The sequence below is a fragment of the Phasianus colchicus genome, chromosome 8 (assembly GCF_987193195.1).
Source record: "Phasianus colchicus chromosome 8, bPhaCol1.hap1.1, whole genome shotgun sequence".
Taxonomy (NCBI): domain Eukaryota; kingdom Metazoa; phylum Chordata; class Aves; order Galliformes; family Phasianidae; genus Phasianus; species Phasianus colchicus.
Genome location: NC_143443.1, coordinates 20,400,496 through 20,423,452, shown reverse-complemented (window position 1 = coordinate 20,423,452; position 22,957 = coordinate 20,400,496). Strand labels below are relative to the sequence as shown.

General features: G+C 42.0%; 1 pseudogene across 1 annotated transcript; it reads left to right on the top strand.

Annotated features, from left to right (window-relative positions):
• The first annotated feature begins 5,066 nt into the window (after nt 1–5,066).
• LOC149917063 (uncharacterized) lies at nt 5,067–8,956 on the top strand (annotated as a pseudogene). The gene is made up of 3 exons (XR_016468806.1): nt 5,067–5,268; nt 5,663–5,705; nt 6,071–8,956. The product of XR_016468806.1 is annotated as an uncharacterized LOC149917063 (transcript).
• Nucleotides 8,957–22,957: the final 14,001 nt, after the last annotated feature.

The following is a 22,957-nucleotide window of genomic DNA, read 5'->3' as shown; positions in this document are numbered from 1 at the left end:
TTATATAGATGTCCGGGCTGCCCGCCAGCCAATAGGAGCCCAGAACGCCGCTGTCGCTTCCCGCCTTTGTCTTTTCCCGCCGTTTTCTCTTCTCACATAAGCGTTCCCTCTCTTTCTAGCTGAGGGCGGCCCGGCCGGGGTCACCTGAAGGTCAGGGCCGGGGTCACCTGAAGGTCAGGGCCGGGGTCACCTGAAGGCCACCGCCCTTCTCTCAGGCATTGCCGCAGGCAGAGCTGCCTCACAGGTGATCTCACCTCACAAACGGTCACCTGGCAGAGCTGCCTGTGGGGAACTTATTTCTTCAATTTCTTTTAACAGTCACATACACATTAGGTGTTCTTTACTGAGCTGTAGATGCCCACAAATGTAATTTTAAAATTATTTATTTATTTATTTATTTATTTATTTTTAAGGAATTCTTCACTGTGACACCTCCCATCTCTGCCCCTACAGCAAAAACCCCTTCTGAGCTCTGAGACACCATCACTGAGGAAAAAGAGTGAAAAAAAGCTGATACCTGATGTAGGAAGGATACAATTTATTTGTCAACTCAGGATGTTCTTGTTTTATAGAACTGCTTGTATTTTATAGATCATTTACACACCCTGGTTGGAAATGCTCACCTAATGGCTATGCCTTGCAGCGTGTGTTTGCTAAATTCATTGCATTCTGTCACTGGCTACATTCTTTCTCATTGTAACAATGGTATAAAATGGATAATATGGAGGCGACACACAATGGATACAGCGCCTATGGTGCTTCAGTGATGGGCCAAAACAGGCTGAGCAGTAGCAGAAATGGCTCTCATCAGCTGTGAGGAAAAGGTTCCCTTCAGGGAATCCTCTGCCCAGCATGTCATCCAGGCAAAGACACTGCCTGGAAAAAGGCACCCAGGACCTGAGGGAAGTGGCTGTGGTACAGATGGTGTGTAGCACAGGTACCCAATGTGGAGATCAGAACGCAGTAGGAAAACTAACATAGGATTTTACTATTTTTCAAGTGCTTTGTTCAAGCTGTTTACTCATGAAATGAAACTTTATTTAAGAGCCACGATAGGCAGTAGGTTTAGGCTGTGCTGAAGCAGCAGTTTCCTGGAAAACTCGGGGAAAATTAATATTTATGCCTTGGAAGACATAATTCAGGGCATTCATTTTCTACTTTGAAGCTTACTTTTGTTTGTAGTTTGTTTGAAGTACTTTGAAAAATACAGTGTCATATAGTTGAGTGTCGGAGAAAGGACCACGGGAGACAAGTCTCATGCTATCATGATCAACAGGTCTCAACTTTCTTAAGTATATCATGGCTATTTATACATGAAATAATTAGCACATACATATTGCAAAAGCGAAGCTCATGATTGGAAATTCCTCTAATACCCTTGAAGTGGCATTTGTCTGCTTTATTGTTAAGCACTACTTTATTTATACATGTTAACAGAGCATTCTGCAAAACACTCCTTAACCGTTCACACAGGTGCTTAGCCAATCAGAGCCGTGAGATGTTCGTTCTTCTTCTGAAGGTGTCCTTGGTTCTCATGCCGCTTATCTTGCTCCGCAGCTGCTGCTCTGTGCAGCCCCCCCGACTCCAGAGCTGCTGCTCTGAACAGTTTTTCCTTACATTCCCACAGTTGAGATTAAAAAGACATTAATATCATGTAAATTGATTTTGAAGTGCATACAGATCCTGCATGTACTCATAGAACTGGTTACGTGACACCAGAATAACAACACTAATGATCCAGTAAAGGGATTTTTCAGGCTAACACAACATCATCCCAAAGGTTCTCCTCATGATATTATAAGATAGTAGTTTTGTCATAGTATATAATATTAGTGATTATATTCCTTCAGATGTATCACTCTTCCTACTGCCTGTGATTATGATCCATCACAGATCGGTTTACAAATCTAGCAGTGAAAGTAGAGAGGAACAGCTGGAAAATTTTTCACATTCTTAAATCTCCATTTTATGTTACATTCTGAAGGGTAAAAATTCAGATAGATTAGCTTAGGAGGCCTTCTACTCTGTTTCATGGATATGACTGATTCTTCAGGGACTTCCAGGTGCATAAATTGCAATGATAACTAGATGGATGAAAATAAATGCAGAGGCACTCAGAATTCCTGACATCAGCTGAATTTAAACTGACAGAACAGATTTCCTTCTCATTTGTTTTTGTTCAGAACAGTAGTCCTTACTAGCACTTTTGGGAAGGCACTCAGTAAATACAAAAGACTGAAAAAGTGTTTGGCTTTTTTTTTTTTTTTTTTTTTTAACAATAAATAAATAAAATAATAAATAAGCCTGGTCCTGTAAATAGGCTGTATTAAGAAAAGCAGGGTTATAATCTGATAAAAAAGATCAATTTTTCCCAGGATATATAATAAAATAAAACATTCATTGTTCCATTCATCTTTTCTTAGCAATAATCTATAATTACTCATGGAATTTATTTATCAAAATTGTAAATTGATTAAACCCACAAATACTTCCCAGAACTCCAAACTAAATAAAAGATTCAGAAAACAGTGGGAGGCAGTACCAACTGCCATCAGCTCTGATCAGTTCAGGAATTTTCTGTCAAACAGCATACAACAGCAATAAATTCACTTGCCCTAATTACCAATATCCTATCCTGTTTTACTTTGCAGGAAAACAAAAACAAAAACAACAACAACAACAATGCATCCCAAACCCACAGAGCAAGGACATGGGCAATGTTGGATTTTATCTCACTGTTAAAACAAATAAAAATAAAAATCAGAACCAAAGAAAATGCTTCCAGACTTCTTTGTCAGTTCCATAGTCATTTACATTCTATAGTCATCATCAAGACAGATACCTTGTTGAGAAGGGTGAAACATCCCCATCTTGCAATTGTATTGCATGTGAAAACAAAATTCATTTCCAAATATTTTCCTAAGATTTTCAAAAGCCTAGACCACCAAAGCAAAATGCTCTAAGACCCCAACATTACATCTAGCTGTCTAAAATGTTAAAACAAGCTTTTCATGTATGCTATATTTGAGTACATTATTCTCTAAATGCACTTTAGAGTGCTCACCCCAAATTAGCAACAGTAGTTACAGCATACTGCTATGTACCAATTCCCATGGAAATGCCTGGAAGTATTCCATCTGGGGGGTTAGGTGACATCCAAAGTTACTGGATGCTTCAGCAGCTGAAATAGAAATACTGTTCAGTTCCCCAGCCATATTTTCTAGACCATGCCTCTAACAAGAACAATACACTTGCATGTATTGTTGAACTACAGTAGGACAGGACAGTGATTAAAGTAATGAAGCATAGTGCAATATCTCTCTTGTAACGTAGATTAAATATGGAATGGAATATAAAGGGAAATGAGATGAATTTTGTACAGCTCACCTTAACTAAGTCCCAATTGAGATCAATTTGAATATTAAAAACATAAACGTTGTCTGAACTTACTCTCAGTGCCCAGTTCAAGCCCAGACGCACTGCTCTGAGTCTGTTCGTTCTGGGTGTTCATATATATTCTCCTTTTCCTCCAGCTGGCTGTCACGTTGTATCTTGTAAGTGTTTAACAGCAAATTCTATGGCAATAAAAGTTACAGTTTAGCACTTTTTCAAACATCTGCCAACCAGTACACAATGTTTCAGTCCTACCAAAGGCTTTTGAGTTTCATGCTATTGGAGGGCATTCCACTGCATTTTATTAAATTAAGACTGTGGAGCACCATGTTTTTGCCGACCTCTTATTCTACTTTGATTTGCAGTCCACCTGAGCAGTGAAGGTTGGCATGTTTGTTCCAACGAGTCTTATTTTTCTTAAAAAAAGAAAAAAAAGAAGAAAAAAGTCCTCATTCATGTGGATTTCACATAACAGTGGTACTGACAGTTGGTGATTTTGTGATTTTATATCATCTTGGGATATAAAATATCTATTCTGCTCAAACACTGCTCCTAGAGGGAGATGTGTACGTGTTGTTGAAGTTGCTTGTGGCTTCGTTCACTTGATAGTTTTAGATTGTTTTGGGTGGAGTTAATTCAGTGGAGACCTACATATCCTACAACCTGCTTCTTTTCCTGGAGAATGTTATGGTATATCGCGTGTCCTCAGCAGGATCTCTCACCTCACTCTGCACCTTCAGGTCTCTCTTCTTTTCACATCTGACACTACTGGTGTATCTGAAAACATATCTGTAACAATGTACAATAAAAACATTCACAGTTCCACCATCAGAAAAAATAAAAATGAGTGCAGTCCAACTTTCAGGATTTTAAATTAAGAACGTGAAGTGAATTTCATCACTAAAGTCTTCACAGGGTACCTGTTTCCTTAACAAGACATAGCTAAAATCTTGCTGGAAGTCTTCCACATTTATAAGATATAATCTTGAGCATAAGTTATAAGAACATAAGCATGAGTTATAAGAACATAATCCTGAGCAACACTGCAGAGAAGTGTTTGTAAAGCTACGCTTCAAATTTCACCGGTTGGCAATTTTATCATCTGCATCACTAACCCATTTGGGCATTTGTCACATCACTACTCCCCTATTTCCGCTACCGTCTTTAGTCACATTTTCTCTGAGGTACAAAGCTTTTACAGGTTCAACATTTGATTTCCTTTTTCTTTTGTTTGGACGTGGGACGAGGGAAAGTGGAGTGGAAACGGCACGCAGCCGGGGCCTCGGGAAACTGTTAAGGCCGGGAAGGTTCTTCGGAGGGTTGATACTCTATTGTTCTGCTCGTGTCAGATGCAAAGTGATGCATTTGAATTAAGCACAAGTATTTGACTTATTAATGAATCCTACAGTGAGAAGGAGAAGCGCGTAACAAAGTGTAATTTAAAGTGTCATTTAAGTCCCTAGTTCAGATCTGGAGCCCACATGCCTAACTGTCAGAGCCCCGGACGGCCCTAACGAGGCCGGCTGCGCTAACGAGGCAGCGACTTCCAGGTGCCGCGGGGCCGCGCACAGCTGCGCCTCGTCGGGAGCCCCGGGCGGGACCCGCCCCAAAGCCTCCCAAAGCCTCTTAAGCTCCGCCGGAGGCTGCCGGGAGCCACGGGCGGCTTCCTGCGGCTCTTCGTTGGGGACGGAGCGGGCTCTGTTTCTTTGACCGGTCCTAGCGCTGCCGGAGCTGAGAAGCGGTAGGTACGAGGGTCTGCTTTTAAAATAGAGCCTTGGCATTCTCTTTTGTATTCTTGTTGTGTCGTTTTGTTTCAGGTGTCGTTTTGTTTCAGGCTGCTGTGAGACCTCTCGGGATAAGGATCAGCCCAAATCGGTGAGTGGTTCTGGTAGTAAGGGGACTGTGGAGGTGGTGAGCTCTCGAGAGCCATTAGGATCTCTTGGGCTGGAGCAGGAGGCTGCTGGGTTCTTGCAGCCCAGCGTAGGGTTGCTTCTGGGCTCCCCCCGGCTGTTTGCAGCAGATGTGGTGTTACTGCCTGGATCTCTTAGTGTTATAGAGTGCTGCTGCTCGGATCCCTGAGTCCTAGCCCAGCTCCGGGGTGCTTTACAGTCCCCCTTTCCCAGGGATTTGTTTTTTAAGCGGGTGCTTTAGTTCTTCAAACTCTCATTAGTAGGAGCAAGTGGAGTGGGGATGTATTCCTGCCGCTTCAGTGCTGGGAGTAAGAACTAACACAAAGGGCTGCTGAAGCAGAAGTTTTCTCCTATTGCAGGCTGAGCAAGGGCTGCAGTAGAGCCTCTCGTCAGCCTGAAGCGGTGAGTGTTTAGGAGTCACTTGATAAGGTCTCTCATCTTGCAGATCATGTAGGGTTGCTGCTCGGCTACTTCTGTGTCTTTAGGATCGGCACGGTGCCGCTGCTGGGCTCCCTCGTGGCTTTTTAGAAGGATCGCCATGAGGCTGCTGCCCGAGATCGAGTACGACCCCGGGGTGACTTCAGCCCCGCGGAGGGTTTTGCGTGTACTTCACTCCCTCCCCTTTCCAGCCGTGGGAGCATGTATTTTTTTTTTTTCCCCATCCTTCACGTGTAGCTAAGGGAGCATGATGTCGTTTCCCTTGTGGAGACCTGGTGGGGCAGCTTGCATGACTGGAATGATGTTGTGGATGGCTCTGTCCTTTTTAGGAAGGACAGACTGGCAAGGTGGTGGAGTTGCTCTTTCAGTGAGAGAACAGGAATGTATTGAGCTCTGCCTAGGGATGTATGAAGAACTAGTGGAGCTCTTGCATGTGAGGCTCAAGAGGCAGATAAATGTGGGTAACATCACTGGGGGTGTTGGTTACAGACCAGGATGAGGAAGTCAATAGACCTGCACACAGCTGTGGGCATTAGTTCTCATAGTAGTGGGAGGTGAATTGTGTTTTTGCAGTGGAGATTTCCAGTATTTCTAATTGGTAAATAAGAGGGAGATTAATGCTAGTTCTCCAGACAGTGACTTTTACCCAGGAGAAAACCTGGATGATTTGAGAACCCAAAGACAAATCAGAAAACCTGGTGACCCTTCTTTGTGCTCTCTTAGAGACTGGGCATGCATACTAAGAGAGTGAAGGTGGTACTCTGTTAGTGTTGAGGAGGTCCCCTATTTAGCTACTGAGCTGGCAAAATTAAAGAGATTTTTGGTTACACCCCTAGGAAATCAGACCCAGTATGTGTGGGAAGACCCACTAACAAGGGGAGAACAGATCCTGTTGATTAAAAAGAAATCAGAGGGTTACTGGGGACCTGGAATATTTTTTACCACTGGCAACCACAGTGCCCTGTGGTCCCTTAAAGAGCTGGTTAATGGGATGATTACTCCATGGGACAACTGCTGTTGATTGATTTGCTGCACATTGGTTCTTTCCCTTTAACCCTCAAAAATCTCTTAACAGATACATCTAGAAGGCTCAAGATGATCGGGGAAAATGTAAAGTAACCATCTGGATTCCACCTGCCTTCCAGCTGTGGTTCATTTGGGACCAGAGAAGTTTGTTTTTGTCTTTTCCAATTAAGCTTTCTCTAACCTTGGTTTATCTGCATGTGGGGACTGTTGGCTCATGGCCTGAACCTCTGATTAATCACCTGAAGCAAGAAATGAGTCAGCTGTGGGAGCACAGGTGAAGGCAATTCTCTTAGACCCTATTTAAGGGCTGACTGCCACTGAGGAAGGATTTCTCACTGGAGATCACTCCTCTTGGAGTCTTTTTTCTGTGAGCCCAGGACACAGGTAAGCCTTCCATTCATTTCTGATTATCTCTCTAACACAATCTTTCCAACCTAACTTCTTTTCTGTACTTACTGATTATACATCTGTATACTCATAGATTATACACTCTAGAACTGGGAAGTTCTCTTTTGTTTTCCATTTGCTAATGAATGCTGATCCTGTTGCTGAGCCTTGCATGTTCCCTTCTCACCTCGCTCCTTTCCCTGGGATTCCTGGGGTATCATTAATGTTATTGTTTTGGACAGGTATATTAAGACTAATATTTGTATTTGCTTATGCTGACCCTATCACATTCCATAGCTGGTCATGGTCCCATGCCCATATTGGGCATGCTGGATGTATGGGACTGAATTCTAATTTCTAACAGAGGCTTAACCCTTTCCACCATGGTTAAGCACAGTCCTGAAATATATTCAGGAAGTGAATGTTGCCAGGGTAGTACTGGCAACTCTGGGGAGATGTAGGACAAAGAATAAAGGTAGGGTGTCAAATGAGTGATCTATGTGCATTGCAACAATGCTGCAGTTTTCCCTATCAGCATTGGAACCAATCAGGAGTTCTTACCTAATGTATTATCTCAGTGGGAAAGAACAGTATAAAAGACCACCAGTTAATTGTGGATGCACTTGTCAAATTCAATGTCTTCCTAGCTCTTCTTCATGGAAGGTAAAGGAAATGCTTTACCCACCGAAATTTGAAAGGTGAGTTTAGACAATGCAAACAAATCTGAAAGAATTTCAGTCTTGGTGGCATCTAGCTAATTTTACTTATGATCCTGTTAATAACATTGCTGCAACTTTTGTCCTAACAATAAGCAATGCTTTGGTACATACCATATACCCAATCATTGCGCAGGTACTGAATCACAATGGGGTTATGCCCTACTCATTAGAACACAGAGTATGGGCCCAATAAAATGAAAACAAATAGCAAACTGTTGATGTTTGTTCATGTGCTGTATGGGAACAAGAAGGATTTATTTTGAGTCCAATACTATCAAGACTTTGAGACATTTTGCTCAGGGTCAAGACAAATACCTCTCACTTTAGAGGTATCCTAATGAGGCCCTTGAAATAGTACTCATCTATATTGGAAAAGTGTGTGTGTATGAGTACCTCTTACAATTTTACACTCATAGTTATTACTGTAGATACAAGTGATCATTCAAATGTTTGTAACTTTACTAATATCATGGGATGTGACTCTAGTTATTCAGTTCCGGTTATGTCCTATTAGTTGCTATGGTCCACTTCTTTATGGCCTAATCTGATATTTGCCACTTGCCCTAACTGAAATGAATCTTGCTTTGGTAAAGAAATTATTGCAGTGTGACAATCTGCACCAGCTGCTAGACTGCATCCAAGATAACAGACAAACCTTAGATTAGCATTCTCCATGATATGGAGGAGATGCACCATGTTCTGGAAAGGATGAAGGAGGATGGAGAACACCACTGATGGGAAATGCTCCTTGGATGGTCACCAACAGCAAGAGGAGTCTTTAATTCTGTACTTCATCCAGGTGTGGTCATATTAATTGTAACACTGTGTATTGGTTGTAATCATACTGTATGTGAAAGTTTGGCACATTCTGAGGTGACTGACTTGGCTTGAATTAGCCAAGGAGTCTGAAAGTTGGCCCAGGTATTAGATTACTTTTCCTAGCCTCCTGGCGATCCATGGATAAGGTAAGTTCCATTATGTATAGTGGCAGCATTCACATTTTTTTTTTCTCCTTTGCCTTTGTGTTATTTTTAATGTGTATCTTTCCCTTTTCCCCTCATTCCCCTTAATGCTTTTTTCTTGAAACAGCCATGGGACAGTGACAACAAGCTTTGTGCCACTGGGTGGTGTGAGAAGAGGGAGAAATGCTTGTTCAGAGGCAGCCATCTGATGCATGAGAAGCTGGAGAATGCTTGGCTCAAAGTCACCCAAGGCATGACCTACCCACAAGTTTTTAAAGTAAATGGTTGACTACCATGAGCACAGAGGTAAGAGGACAAATGTATTGTTCCTCCTGATGAACATAATGTGGGTACCCTAACAGCTACTATCATCATGATGGACAGGACACGATGCCCCTGATAACTGGAGTAGGCAGGCCTGAAGAGTTCTGAGGAAGAATGTGTACCCTATTTGCCAGAATACAGCTGTGTAAGTCAATGGGATGTTGCTGACCAACCTGCTGCCTCCCCATGGACCAATAAGACATTGTTGGGTTCCATGGTGGTGACTATTCCCGCTCTGTAAACTGTTTGCTAGAATTTCTGTCTCTACTATTGCTAACTTCCTCATCTTCCCTGCATTTCTAAGTAGCTTAGAACCTGTAATGCTGATTATGCTCTGATTCCAGACTTGCTACTTGTTCATACTGGGATGAATCATACAAGGGTGAAGAAATTGTTATTAATAATCTTTATATATATGAGGAGAACAGCAAGATTAGTTTTGATAAATTACCTATTATCAAATTGGGATAGTAAGGTAAATAATACTAGAAAATAGAAATACTAGAAGTATTTCATGGTCTGGTTCAAAAACACGAGGGTTAAAAGGAAGAGGAGTAATTGTGGGAAGTTGGTTTTGTTTGTTTGTTTTTTTTTTTTTTGTAGTGGGAATTTCCAGTATTTCTGTATGTAGCATAGGGTAAGTTGCCTTTCACAAAGAAAGCTGCTGAACACAGTAAAGCTAAGACTGGGGTGTTCTGACAGGTAAAATTGGCACAGGCACTAGGTAACCTAATTATATAGGGTAGGGGAGAGTCTGGTATGGGACAGAACTAATGTGTTAATTGTTGAAAATATTGTCCTCCTGTTGCCATAAAAGGTACAGAACCAGCCCAAAGACAGTGGGTTGGTGACAGATGTATGGAAGTGCAATGTAGCAACAGTGTTGGATGGTTGTGAGCCTGAGACACTAAACCAAGGAGTACCAGGAAAGGCTTTACCTGCATCAGACCCAGGGTATATGACAGAATGGATTTTGCTGGCTAGTTGTGCGCTTCCTTGTCAGTGGGGGGTGTGTGGCCATTATTGCAATAATGATTAAACTGTTCTTAATAGATCTTTGCTCTTTAGTGTGTTTCTCACAACTTGAACCACCCTGAAAGCTGTTAGGGAAGCAAGGTTGTCAAGAGTGCTCATTCCAGAGGTTCCTGTAATATGTCAAAGATGAAATCTTTTGACACAGGTGATGAAGGAGCCATTGAGGAGAGGGGTGCTGCTGGAGCTTGCTCTCTCTATTGTAGAAGGGCTGTTTGGGGACAGGAAGACCAGTGGTGGCCTCAAATGTGGCAGTTGTGAGACTGCAGTGTTCAGGATTTTGTGTGGAAGATGTGAAGTGATGAGTAGGATTGAAACACTGGACTTCAAGGGAGCAACTTTGTCCTTTTAAAGGATCTACTTGAAGGTATCCCTTGGGTTAGAGCATTGGAAGGAGTCCTGTGAGCAATTGTTGATGCTGGAGTGTTACTTCCTCTATGCTCATGAGCTGTGCATCCCAAAGAGCAAGGAACTGAGCAGGAATGAATGAGGAACTCATCGGTGAACTTGAAGGGGAGAAAGTCTAAGGCCCTCTTAGTATCACCTTTAGGAGGGAAGTCAAGGTTAACATAAGTTTGTCAGTGGAGAAAAGGAGACTAGAGAATGTGTGGGCCTTTGCTTTTCAAGGTGGAGGTTCTGGTAATAGGGGATGCATTTCTGTGCTGAGTGCTGTTTTGTCTTCAGTTGTTGCTGTGAGACTGTTCCTTGGGAACCCTGAATTCTGGCAAAATAGATGCCAGCAAATGCCTGAGTGTGCTGAGGGAGCTGGCAGGGGTGACTGCCAAATAGCTCTATCACATTTCCTCTACTCTTTCCTACAGGGAAGGTGCCTGCGGACTGGAGGACAGCTGATATCACTGCAGCCTTCAGAAGGGGTGAGAAGCATGGCCTCACCTGTGTTTCTGGAAAGGTGATGTAACAACTTCTACCAGGTGTCATCTCCAAGTGACTGGAAGAGAAATTTCTATGGAGCAGACAAGGTAGATTCACTGAGAGGAAACTTTGCATGTTGTCTTGTCCAGTTAAATGAGTGAAGGGTGGTAGTGTGGGGGAAGTGTTCATGATTTTGAACACCAGAAGGTTTATGCAAAAAAAAATGATCAAAGTGGGAAGGATGGAATAGGCTGTCCAGTTGTCTGGATGCATTCCTGGGTGATATGTGGTAGGAAAGTGGGCCAGATGATCTCTAGAGGGGTGTTTCTATTCTGTATGGCTCTGTGACTGTGATCTTGTTGCAGGGTGAGGATCCCAGTGGTGTCTCTGGAGCAAGGTGAGCTGTATCTGTATCCCTTACCTGTGTGCTGCCTTTGGGATGGAGTTTATGGTTGGGACTGACTGTGATGTGCTTTCCTTGCAGGCCTGAAGGAATGGAGTGAAGTGAGAGCAGCTCTTCTGTGCTGGAGTTTGGGGTTCTGATCTGGTGAAGGAGCAGAGGTATAGAATGTTGTGGTGTGTCTGGTTTTGTTGCCTATGAGGTTTGTGTTTGGATGTAGTGTGTTGTGTGTGGGAGAGCAGCCAAAAACACAGCCCTCAGTTTGTGTGGGCTGTGTTTTTGGCTGCTGGTGTGGGGCTGTTTGCTGGGGTTTGCACTATCTCAGAGAGATTATTTTTTTTTGGGTGGGAGGGTGGGTTGGTCAGTCTCGGAAATTTTCTGGGGGAGTGGGAGGGGCCCCCGGGGGGTGGGGGGAGTGGGAGGGGCCCCCGGGGGGTGGGGGGAGTGGGAGGGGCCCCCGGGGGGTGGGGGGAGTGGGAGGGGCCCCCGGGGGGTGGGGGGAGTGGGAGGGGCCCCCGGGGGGTGGGGGGAGTGGGAGGGGCCCCCGGGGGGTGGGGGGAGTGGGAGGGGCCCCCGGGGGGTGGGGGGAGTGGGAGGGGCCCCCGGGGGGTGGGGGGAGTGGGAGGGGCCCCCGGGGGGTGGGGGGAGTGGGAGGGGCCCCCGGGGGGTGGGGGGAGTGGGAGGGGCCCCCGGGGGGTGGGGGGAGTGGGAGGGGCCCCCGGGGGGTGGGGGGAGTGGGAGGGGCCCCCGGGGGGTGGGGGGTAAACCAGCTATAGTCTATACAGGATGTATACAATATCAATAGCCTAAGTAGACTGAGACCCTCAAGAAGGAGGGAAGCTGCTGCTCTCTGAGACTTTTGCAAGCTACTCTTGGGGAAGAAATAATCAGACTAATGGTAAAAGTAAAAATGAATGGAAAATTCTTATGAAATATCCTCTTGTGAGATGTCTCCAACAGGGCAACTTGGTTTTGTGTTTATATAAAAATAAAAGTATCTCCTGTGGATCTGGTGTAATATTTAAAAGCATGCCTCAAAGTGAGCTGAATTGATGGGCAGGCAACTTGAAATTTAGAAATTTTTAACAGGAAAAAATATCTCTCCTGGTTGAGAGATGTCTTTTACTTACTTTATCTTGCTGAAGCAAAACTGTATAGGTCTAACTCTGTTCTTCTCCTTTCAAATTATATGCCCTCAAAATACTGGTAATAGAGTTTGGTCCTGTAAGGTGGGAAGTGGGTAATGATAGGTCCTCTTTATAGAAGAACCATCAGCTTGTGGCAGCCTTTTGTAAGGGCAGCTTCTACTGCAGGTGGAAAGGCTCTGTGTGGGACCTGGGATGCCTAAGAGTATCTGCATGAAAGTGGAACAGCTAGTAAGCTAAAGCTTTTGTAGTAAAGTGGATACCTGTCTGTCTCCAATGTAAAGCCCCCAAAAATCCCTACTTACCACAGACAAAGGATGTACCTGTTACTTCTGTACTTGGGACTTATTTCTGGTTGATACCATTAGTTGAATTATCTTGAGGGATGAGAGAGGGAAGGAAAATGACCCCTTTTGCAGTTGGCCATTTAGCAATGCATGCTCTGTTTAAAAAAAAAAGACATGTCAATAATAAGTGTTTGCAAATCATCTACTTCAACAGTACAATACCTCAGACTTGCTTTACTCACCACATGAAATCACTGAGTATGTTTTTTGCATTTGTATTGTTGCAGCTGGATTTCTGCATGGTGGCCTTTCTCGAATGTGGTAGAGCTTCCCCAGCTTGAAGATAGGTGTGCTATCCTGAGAGAGGAGTGGCACTGGCTGTCTTGCAACACACTTCTGGCTTCCTTTTCTGAGATGGGGCTGCTGAGAACTGTATCTGGTTTCTCACTTGATAACTCAGGAGCGTGTGTCTTGGTGAAACCCTTTATTTTGAATCTCAGTGAGGGAGTTCCTGGGAACTTTCCTCCCAAACTGAGACCTAACTCTAACAAAAATGACTAATATGTTGTACTCTGCATTTGTTCCTTAACAAAAGACAAGGAACTTCATTGGGGTGGTGCCTTTGCATTAGATGTTTGTGTGCAGTATATTGTTTCTTAATGTGAGAGTTTGAAGTTACCAATAACTCTTGGATCATTAACTAATCAAAAGCAGTTCTGCTGTGATTGAAGTACAATAGCAGCTAATGCAGGATAGAAAATGGAGCTAATTTACTTAGATTGATACTGCTCTTGTCATGACTTGACTTCAATAGCATCTCAGTGAGTTATTAGTTTGACTAATTAGTGCAAGCATGTCTGCAAGTGATTAACCTGTTGCTCCTGCTGATAACAGGGCATTGCTTTTTTTCCAGAGGGATGTATATTACTGAGATGAGAGGTAAGCTTAAATGCACAAGCTCAGTGAAATGTCTGTCCTACACAGAGTAGGAAGGCAGTCTAGGTTGGAAAAGACCTACATTACCTAAGACCTACATTACCTCTGCCTGAGACCACCTGAACTTCAAGTGCTATCTCCAGGAGCAGTGTCCAAGTGCTTCTCCAACTTGATTAGTTGGGGCCTGTGTCTGCTGCCCTGAGGAGCCTGTTCTGGTACCTAACCACCCTCTGGTGAAGGAATGTATCTATCTCCACCATCTCCAGTGTGGCTTAATACATACCTATGTTCCTTGCCCTGGTCAGTTGCAGAAACACTGAAGAGAACTTGCCCTGATCTGAAGCCCTGTGGACACTGGTGCTGGTCTGTTTGCGTCTATGCTCTCATTTATTCTAACAAGCACTTTGAGCCTATTTTGTATGGGGCTGAGTCATTGCCCAGCTAAAGAGTAAAGATTTTTTTCTCTCACCCAGAGTTGGATATTTAACTGCTACAATCCCAGTCATCTCATTATTCATATAACAGTATGTGTTTTCTACTCTAACAGCCAGAATGGCTGAGCAGTAAGTACCACTTGCAGCATAAAGCTTCAAACAGCCAAAAACCCCTTCCATTGATTCATAATGTATTTCTTTGGGGTGCATGTTCAGAAGAGAGCTTGCAACATGCAAAACAGTCTTCATAATGTATCTTTCCTTAAAAACAACAATAAAAGGGAGTTTATAAGGTCTCTTTAACTGGAGGCCTGGCCTGCACAAGTGTGTTCCTCCATCTGTGAAGAGAAAAAAGTATTTCTTTTTAATTTTGTTTTTACGACAATCATAAATAACCTTAGCAACACCATTTGACCATGAGCCATTCCAAAAATCTGACCATTGTTCCTTCATTGTTTACACTGAACAACAGTCCCACATGAGGAAGCTCTAGCCTTCTTCAGTTCTACACTCACTTGCAGTAATTATGGCCATAGTTATTTCCTTTCCATATCATTTTTTTGGGTTACTGTGCTGAGAGGATAAATCCCTCCCCCAACCCTACATGCTTTGTGACAAACCATGGGGCTTCTTAAATAGAAAGAAATAACAGTAAAAGTAAACCATACAGGGATAAGAGGAGGTCTTCTAAACTTGATGTGATTTACCTGTTCTCAGGGGTTCATAGATTCTTATGTACTCAACACAACAAAAGCCAGTAGTAGAAGCAGGAAAATTAAGGAAAGAGGAAGATTTGAGATATCATCTTGCAAATCTTATTGCTTACAGCATGAGCTCTTTAGACTACCTAGACATGCTGGCCTTGGAGAAGTCAGGCAGAATCACTTATCCTTCTAAATGCATTTCCTGAGAGTTAAGACCCCAAACTTTACAAGCCTAGAAAAAGTGCACAAGAGCAGGTCAGACAAACTGAGAAAGAAAAATGAGCTCACCTGTTGGTACTACTGTGAAAGACAGCTGATGCCCATTTTGTTTTTAATAATAGTCAGTTAAAGTAGGATGATCAAAAGAAAAGTCCATCCCTAAAGTCATCCTCTGACTCTCTTCTCCATTACTTATGCTGAGATAGGAGGCCAAATCTGAGGTTTTACTTAGTAAAAACACAGGAAGAATTTGCTCAGTTCCAAGACAGGGCAACTATCTAGCTCTTAAAGGAAATTTAATTGCCATTCTCAAGAAATAACTGGTTTCCAACCAATCTGATTTCCAGGTGTAAGTTCACAATGGCAGTTCAGTTCTTTCCCCCTCCAACTTAGAGTATTTCATTTACTTGTATGTAAAAGAAATTTATGTAGGAAATACCCTTTTTGGCAACCCAAATTGTTAACTTCGCATTATGTTTTCTGCATAGAGAAGCCCTAGTTCTATTTACCCTACCAAAGGTTCACAAAATTAAGAAGGCCCACCTGCATAAACAGTCAAGAATTTCAGTAGTTTTGGGAAAGGTGAATTTGCCTTTAAGATTTTTCAGGGATTGCAAGACTAAGCTTGTTCCCCCTTTCCACGGGATTTGCTTAGAGTTGGACTGACCTCCTCCCTTCACAGTGACACTGTGAATAACTCTGTGCTCAGATCAGCAATTAACAATGTCATTGTGCTATCCCACCTTACCAAAACTTGTTATTCTGGGAAGCAATTGTGTTCTTCAGGCAGCAGAGTCCCTATAAAGTGCAAAGCACACTGGAAGCTGCTATCTCCACAGAGGGATCAGGTAACACCATGCTTCTCTGTCGAGACTTGACAGAGAATGAAAGAGGTTCACTGTAAGTTACCTACATCTGAGCAATTGTTTCTGAGAAGCATATAGAATACAAAAGACAACAAACAACAAAGAAGAACCCTCCAATAGAAAACAAGTTCCAATATTAAAAGCCCCATTGTTATGAAATCCTGCAACAAAGGGGAATAACACCAGCCAAGAAGCATTATGTCCAACAGGTTCTGTTTCTGCAGCATTCAATATGCTTCAAGCTTTCAGTTAACTCAGACAGAGGAGGCTAATTATGAAATTACTACATAAAATAGAGTACAGCACTCAATGTGCAGAAGAAAAGAAAAACTATATATATTCTCAAATGCCAATTTAGAAAGGAACATGAAAGGAGCTCTTTAAGGACACCTTTCTGAGATCATGAGAATTCTCCAGCCCCCAGCAGTTCAGATGAAACTGAACTCAGCAGAAGATGATAGAAAAAAAAATAAAAAAATAGGAAGGGATTTCTACAAGCACATAGCTCAGAAGAGAAAGGGCAAGGAAAGCGTACTTGCTCTTGTAAGTGAGAAAAGGCAATGACAGACATAAGAACGTTGAGCACCTCAGCCTTCCTTCAATTCAATCTTTTCTGGTAGTCAGGCTTTCCATATCTCTCATGTTCCTAAACCTCTAGGCACAGGCTGGGGGATCAAAATCCCTCCCACTGTAAGATAAGGATGAGTCTGAGGCCACCCAATGAGACTGAATGCATACAAGTCTATGGGCCTGATAACACGCATCCCAGGCTCAGGGCCTTGCTAGATACGAGCACAGACCAGGAGAAAAACTCACTGAGGTCAGCCCTGTGGAGAAAAACTTAAGGGTTCCAGTGGACTACATGCTCAGTGTGAGCCAACTGCACATGCTTACAGCCCAGAAAATCAAGGGTATCCTGGGTTGCACCAGAGTCCAGGATGGCCATCAGGAGAAGGGAGGTGATTGTCCCCCTCTACTCTGCCCTCACAAGGCTCTATCTGGAGCCCTGTGCCTGGGGCCCTCAGCACGAGAGAGAACATGGAGCTCATGGAGTGGGTCCAGAGAAAGGCCACAAAGATGATCAAAGATCTGCAGCACCCCTCCTATCAAGAAAAGTTGAGGGAATTGGGTTTGCCTATCTCAGAGAAGAAAATGCCCCATCGTGGGTATTTGAAGGGAGCTTATAAACAGGAAGGGAACTGACTTTTCACGTGGTCTGTGAAACACTGTAATGTGATGGAAAGTACAGCAATAACAGCAGAGTGGCAAAGCCCTCAGCTGCAGCAGATGAGAACAAACCCAAACACAGCAGCCGTGGATGCAGAAACAAAGAAAAGTCACTGCTCACCTTCAGAAAGCCTCCAGGAGGCAGGAAATGTCAGCAAGACACCCACACCTCCACTGCCAACCCTTAAATGAGGTCTGGGAAGGGGTGGATCCTGGCTCCACTCCTCCTGGTCAATCAGCTTCATTGCATGCACCTGAGCTTCTCTGTATTGACCCCGCCTTCCCACCAGGTGTTCGATCACCTGTTCAAGCTGTGATTTGGCATTTCCGCTACAACCTGATAGTGACAGGACAAGCCTTTGAACTAAAAGAGGGGAGATTTAGGTTAGATATTAGAAGGCAGGGATTTTTTACTCCAGACACTGGCATTGAGACACTGGCACAGGATGCCCGGCAAAGTTGTGATTAACTCATCTCTGGAGGCATTCAAGGCCAGGCTGGATGGGACTCTGGGCCGCACGATTGAGTGGGTGGCAGCCCAGCCCATGGCAGAGGTGTTCGAGCTCGATGATCTTTAGGGTCTGATTCATTCTGTGGTAGAAATGGATCAACCGAGGCCAAGCCAATTGCTGTTTGTTTGTTTTTAACATCACATAGAGATACAACATCGTAAGCCATTCCTAAATTCAGAGCAGAGTACTGTTGTTGATTTTTATCAGATTTTCTTTTGATGAAATTTTATTCAGCTTTGGAAAAGTATTCAGTGTACAAGCGATGTGTCGGTATCTCCAGCGATTTCTCCCCAGCAAGGCAAAGTGTTCAAGTGAGTCAGTGATCACATCACTGGACTCATGTACAGTTCATTAACTTTTTCTAGCTAGTATTCTAACAAGTAATAAAATACAGAACACAAATGCCCCTTGAAATACAACAGCACACTTGGTAGTAGGACTATATAAACACTAAAATAAATAAATAAATAAAGCTGCACGAAACAAACGTACAAAATAAATCACCTTCTCTATTGTCAAGGTAAGCCTAGATAGTGTATGTAATATCACATAGGGTGCGTCACCAACTCACAACAGAAACTTACCATTTTACCATGGATGTCATGTTTTCTGGCTTCATTTTGAAATGATTTCCAGGTTAATTGGAAGGGAATAATTAGTCACAGCTACCGACTAATTAATTGATTCTAAACTAAGTTAGAAGAATTAAGGGACTGCTACCTATTTCTTACTCTACTAGAGACAGACAATGAGAAGCGCAGTTCTGTTTTGTTTTGTCCAGCGGCACCAAAAAGTGAACTGGCTTCCATCACAACTTAGGGCTAAACTCAAAGCTACTTGTATTCATTCTATTTCTTTCCAGTGAAGTGGCTGAGTGTCTGTGAATGTTTCTGATGCTGTGGTGAGTTGGACACAGCTAACAGAAGCACTTCTGCCAGGCTGTTCTCTCGGTGCCCCTCTTCATTGGGAACTGAAGCTAGAAATCTCTGGGCAACAAAAGAATGAGGAGATCACTTATCAGTTCTGTTGTGAGAAAAACAGATTGGCCTTGGGAAAATTTACTGTCTGTCAATTAAAATAAATACTTACTGATCTGGGTAGAAAAAAAACATTATTTGCAGGGTTTTCTAAAAAAAATAAAATAGTGTGACTTCGATGCGATACTAAAAAGAGAGCAGCTTAATATGAGTTTAGAAAATGGATAACAGGGAAGACTGTAGGTTTACATCTCAAAAGCCTTGAAAAATGATCAATAACTAAAAGAAAGGAAACAAACAAACAAAAGAAAAAAAAAAAAAAGAAGAAGAAGAAGAAGAGAGAAAAGTTAAAAAAGCTCTTGCTGTCAGCCGGTCACATATTTCAGTGAGAAACTCTACAGGAAAGTTGGTTCCCCCTGCTCACTCCTGTTGTGGGATTAGAACCTCATTAGAACCAAAATCTTATGAATAAAAATGTAGTCAAGCCTCTGCCCTTTATCCTCTACAAAGAAGGCTGTGAAACTCGTTTGTTCTGTTCAACTCATCAAAGGTATGCTGAGAACATTTGACTAAATGTCAGCAAACCAAGTTGTGTAATAAAATATAAATCTGGTTACATTAAAATAACAGCTCAAAAGCCTTCAAAGGAAAATCATGAGGGTGCCTGATGAAAAATCAAGCGCTTCAGGTGAGAGAAACTGAAATTCTGACCATAACTGAGAACTCCAGATACGGACTGTAGACATTAGGAGGAAGAATGCCAGGAAGAGGAGGATGTGAGCCCAACAAGCCTCCTAGAAAGAAGAAATGGAGTGAAGATGAAATGTAAATGGAGTACCACTTTCAGCAAGTGGTCAGTGGCGTATGAGCTCAGAACTGAACTTGAACTGTGTGAAAAATAGGAATGGCTGGAAATGAGCTGCACTTCCATGTGGAAAATCTCAGAAGGCGGCACACTGTTGCTCACCTCAGCAGATTTACATCAGCAAGAAGACATCCCCTTCTAGCAACCTGCATCCATTTTCTCATCCTAGCAGTACGCAGCCAGTGTTTCAACTTGGGTGCCATAAATCATTCAAAATAGAAAATGTGGGTCCACAAACAACAACAAAAAAGGGGAAGACTAAGATTTTTTATTTTTATTTGTTTATTTATTTGTTGGTTGCAGTTGAAAAGTATTGTAAACAACTACATAAAAAGATATGCACAATTCTTTATTGAAATATTCAGTATTAAGAATGTCTAATTTTACTCAACAAAAAATCGCTGTTATTACTAGTATTTTCCTCTTCTTTAGAGGTTACCTAGCATAATGTGTATTAAATCCACCTGATTGCTTTGTATTCAAGTATATCTGCACTCTCCATCTTTCAATACTAAACTTTTTTTCCCAACAGGAATCTCTCTAAAAATGTATTTGATGCTGGCTCATTGCTCTGGATTTTGTGCCTGGGAAATGCAGAAGCCATCCAAACACTCTGGTGCTGTAGGATACATGTCCCCGTGCAGCTCTCCAATGCAGAGTGTGTCGTCGCTTCCAGGCCTTTACATCAACCAATTACATAGGTGGCTGCTTAACGAGCAAAAGCCCTGATATTATGGTGAACAAAAGGGCAGCTGGGTGCAGTTTCTTCTGCTGCTTTCAGGAAATGTCTTCTTGTTGGGGGCAGAGTGGATGAAAAGGCTTTTTAATGACAGATCACTTTATAACCAAAAAAAAGAAAAAACAACAAATGTAGAAGTGAATTAGAGGAAGCAGTTCTACTAGTGTTTTAAGCTTTCTTTTTTTTTCTATCCTTTTCAGCATCTCATTAGAAGAGCAGTAAATGGTTCCGTCACCAGTTTGGAAAATGCTGAGACAAAGCAGCATTTCCCTTCATGGGGGACTCAGGATCCCTCAAAAACATCGCTAGTGTGTTCCTTCAGGTCAGCCATACCCCTAGTGCTTAGGTTTCTTATCTGTATCCCAGAGAAACAGACTTGAGTGACTGCCTGAAGAAGGTTGATTTTGGGAGTCTTTCATTTTCTTCGTTAGGTGAGAAGTTGTGCATTAAATGAAGGAAAAGTTATCAGTTAAAGTTGTCTGAAAACATTCATTTTTACAAACTGAAAATAAAGAAGAGAAAGGAGCAAAATAACTTCAGTAGAACATTTTTCAGCAATGGTTTCTTGTGTGGAAATATTTCTAACAATCTGTCTAAACCTCATGTCAGAGGATCAAGATTCTGCTGGCTTTTGGAACATCTCTGAATCCACGTGTAACCTACAGTCACAGCGTTTTCATGAGAGAGAAAACTGCGAACTTTATTTCCCACTTTTATTTACCCAGGTGAAAATCAGGAACTGCTTCTTGGCAGAAAACGTTACCAAAATATCTTTAATTAAATTCACACAATTCATAAAGAAATTGCACATGTATTACAAATAACAATGCAATTTACTCCCGCCACAAAAAATAAAAATAAACTGATGAGATCCTGGAAACAGATTGTCAGTCAAATATCTTTCAACTGTATGAAAAGTTTATTATTGAATTCAAGGAATTTGGAGTTAAGCTCAGGTACAGCAGGAACTGTGGGACAGAGTACGTTGAATTTCAAGGAAGAAAGGTTATTCTCAAGCATATGAGGAAGACAACGTTTTCCTCTAAGTTGTGACTAGACCTCTAAAGTATCATGAAATTTCTGCATCCCTTCTAATACAGCCACTTAAAATTGCTGGAGTAATCAAAACCCAAGAGCAATATTGCTGACAAATGCACACCTTTGTCTCATCCACCTGGCATATCTAAAATATACACTAATTACCATAGACTGTATGTCTATTTTCTTCAGCATCTTATATCATCATTCTTTTTTTTTTCATGTTTTCTCTACTTAGCAGCATTTGGTGTCCGAAAAGGCATTGCGAAGATCAGTTGCTTTGGTTTTATTCCCAGTCACAGTCATGTATTTTACTGTTTATTCAGTACTACACAATTTAAGAGTACAGTTGAACAAATGCTCTTCCTTGGCATGTGATAAATTTTGCCATTTTTACTTTTCTGAAAACACAGGGAGTGTTTTCAGAAGTGTTCTAAAAAACAACTTTGTTAGTTCCTGAAAAAAAAAAAAGAAACAACACCAATTTTACAAAATCCAGTCTGTTGTGAACTTCATTCTTAGTATCTAACCACACAAGCAAAAAATTTATAGCAATGCATAAAGCAGGAAATTAATGTAAAAGTTGCTAAGCTATCAGAAGAAAGGGTGACCTTTGATGCTGGAAATCACTGGAGGTTTCCTCAGTTCTGCATAGGTACATTATGGAGTGCTTCACTCAAGACATTTTAAGTCATTGTTTGTAACGTATTTATTAATTTTTAAAGGCAAATTTAGATGTATTCTATACGTACGTATCACTATAAGACAAAGCAGAGGAGGGGTGAACTGCACTACATATCTTTTTCACAATAAGGAGTAATCACAAAAACAAAGTGTTGTATTTTATTAAATAGGCTGAATACTGTTCTATTGCTTTGTCAGTCCTCAGCAGAAAATTCCTTCTTCAGTGAAAACAAGATTTTCAGAGTTTTGCTCTAATGGCAACAGTGTCAAAAAAAGAAAGAAGGAAGACAATTTTCGTGTCTATCATCAAGTACGTGGACTTTATTTGCTAAATGCTTACTTTTTTTTTCCTCAGTCTCACTCAGTGTCAAATGGAACATTTAATGTAACACAATTTCCTTTATATTTGTTTCACAAAAAGAAAAGTTAAGGACCTAAAATTGAAGTAACGTCATCTGCTGGTCTGCCAAGGTCACTATTCCTTTAGACATCAGTTTTCCTCCAGCAAAGTCTCATTGCTTACTCGAGAAATGGAGGCAGAACAGATCCCTCCATTTTCCCACTCCAAGAGGGGATACAATACATACAAGATGCTTATGCAATAAATACAAGACCCCAATGAAAACCCCCAGCTATGTAATGAGGCACATCTAGGATAGTTCCGCATTTTGACCTCAAAACACAGTTTTGCAGGAAACCTCCCTGTTTCTATTGAGCAATTCACTAGAGTAAATTCTGTAAATGTGCCTTTTTACATCATTCTCGCAATGGAGATATTTGAAGGACTTTCACAACACATCTCCAACTTTGACACGCTGCATAAAGAGATACAGCATGCTAACATGCTTTTATTGTCAGCT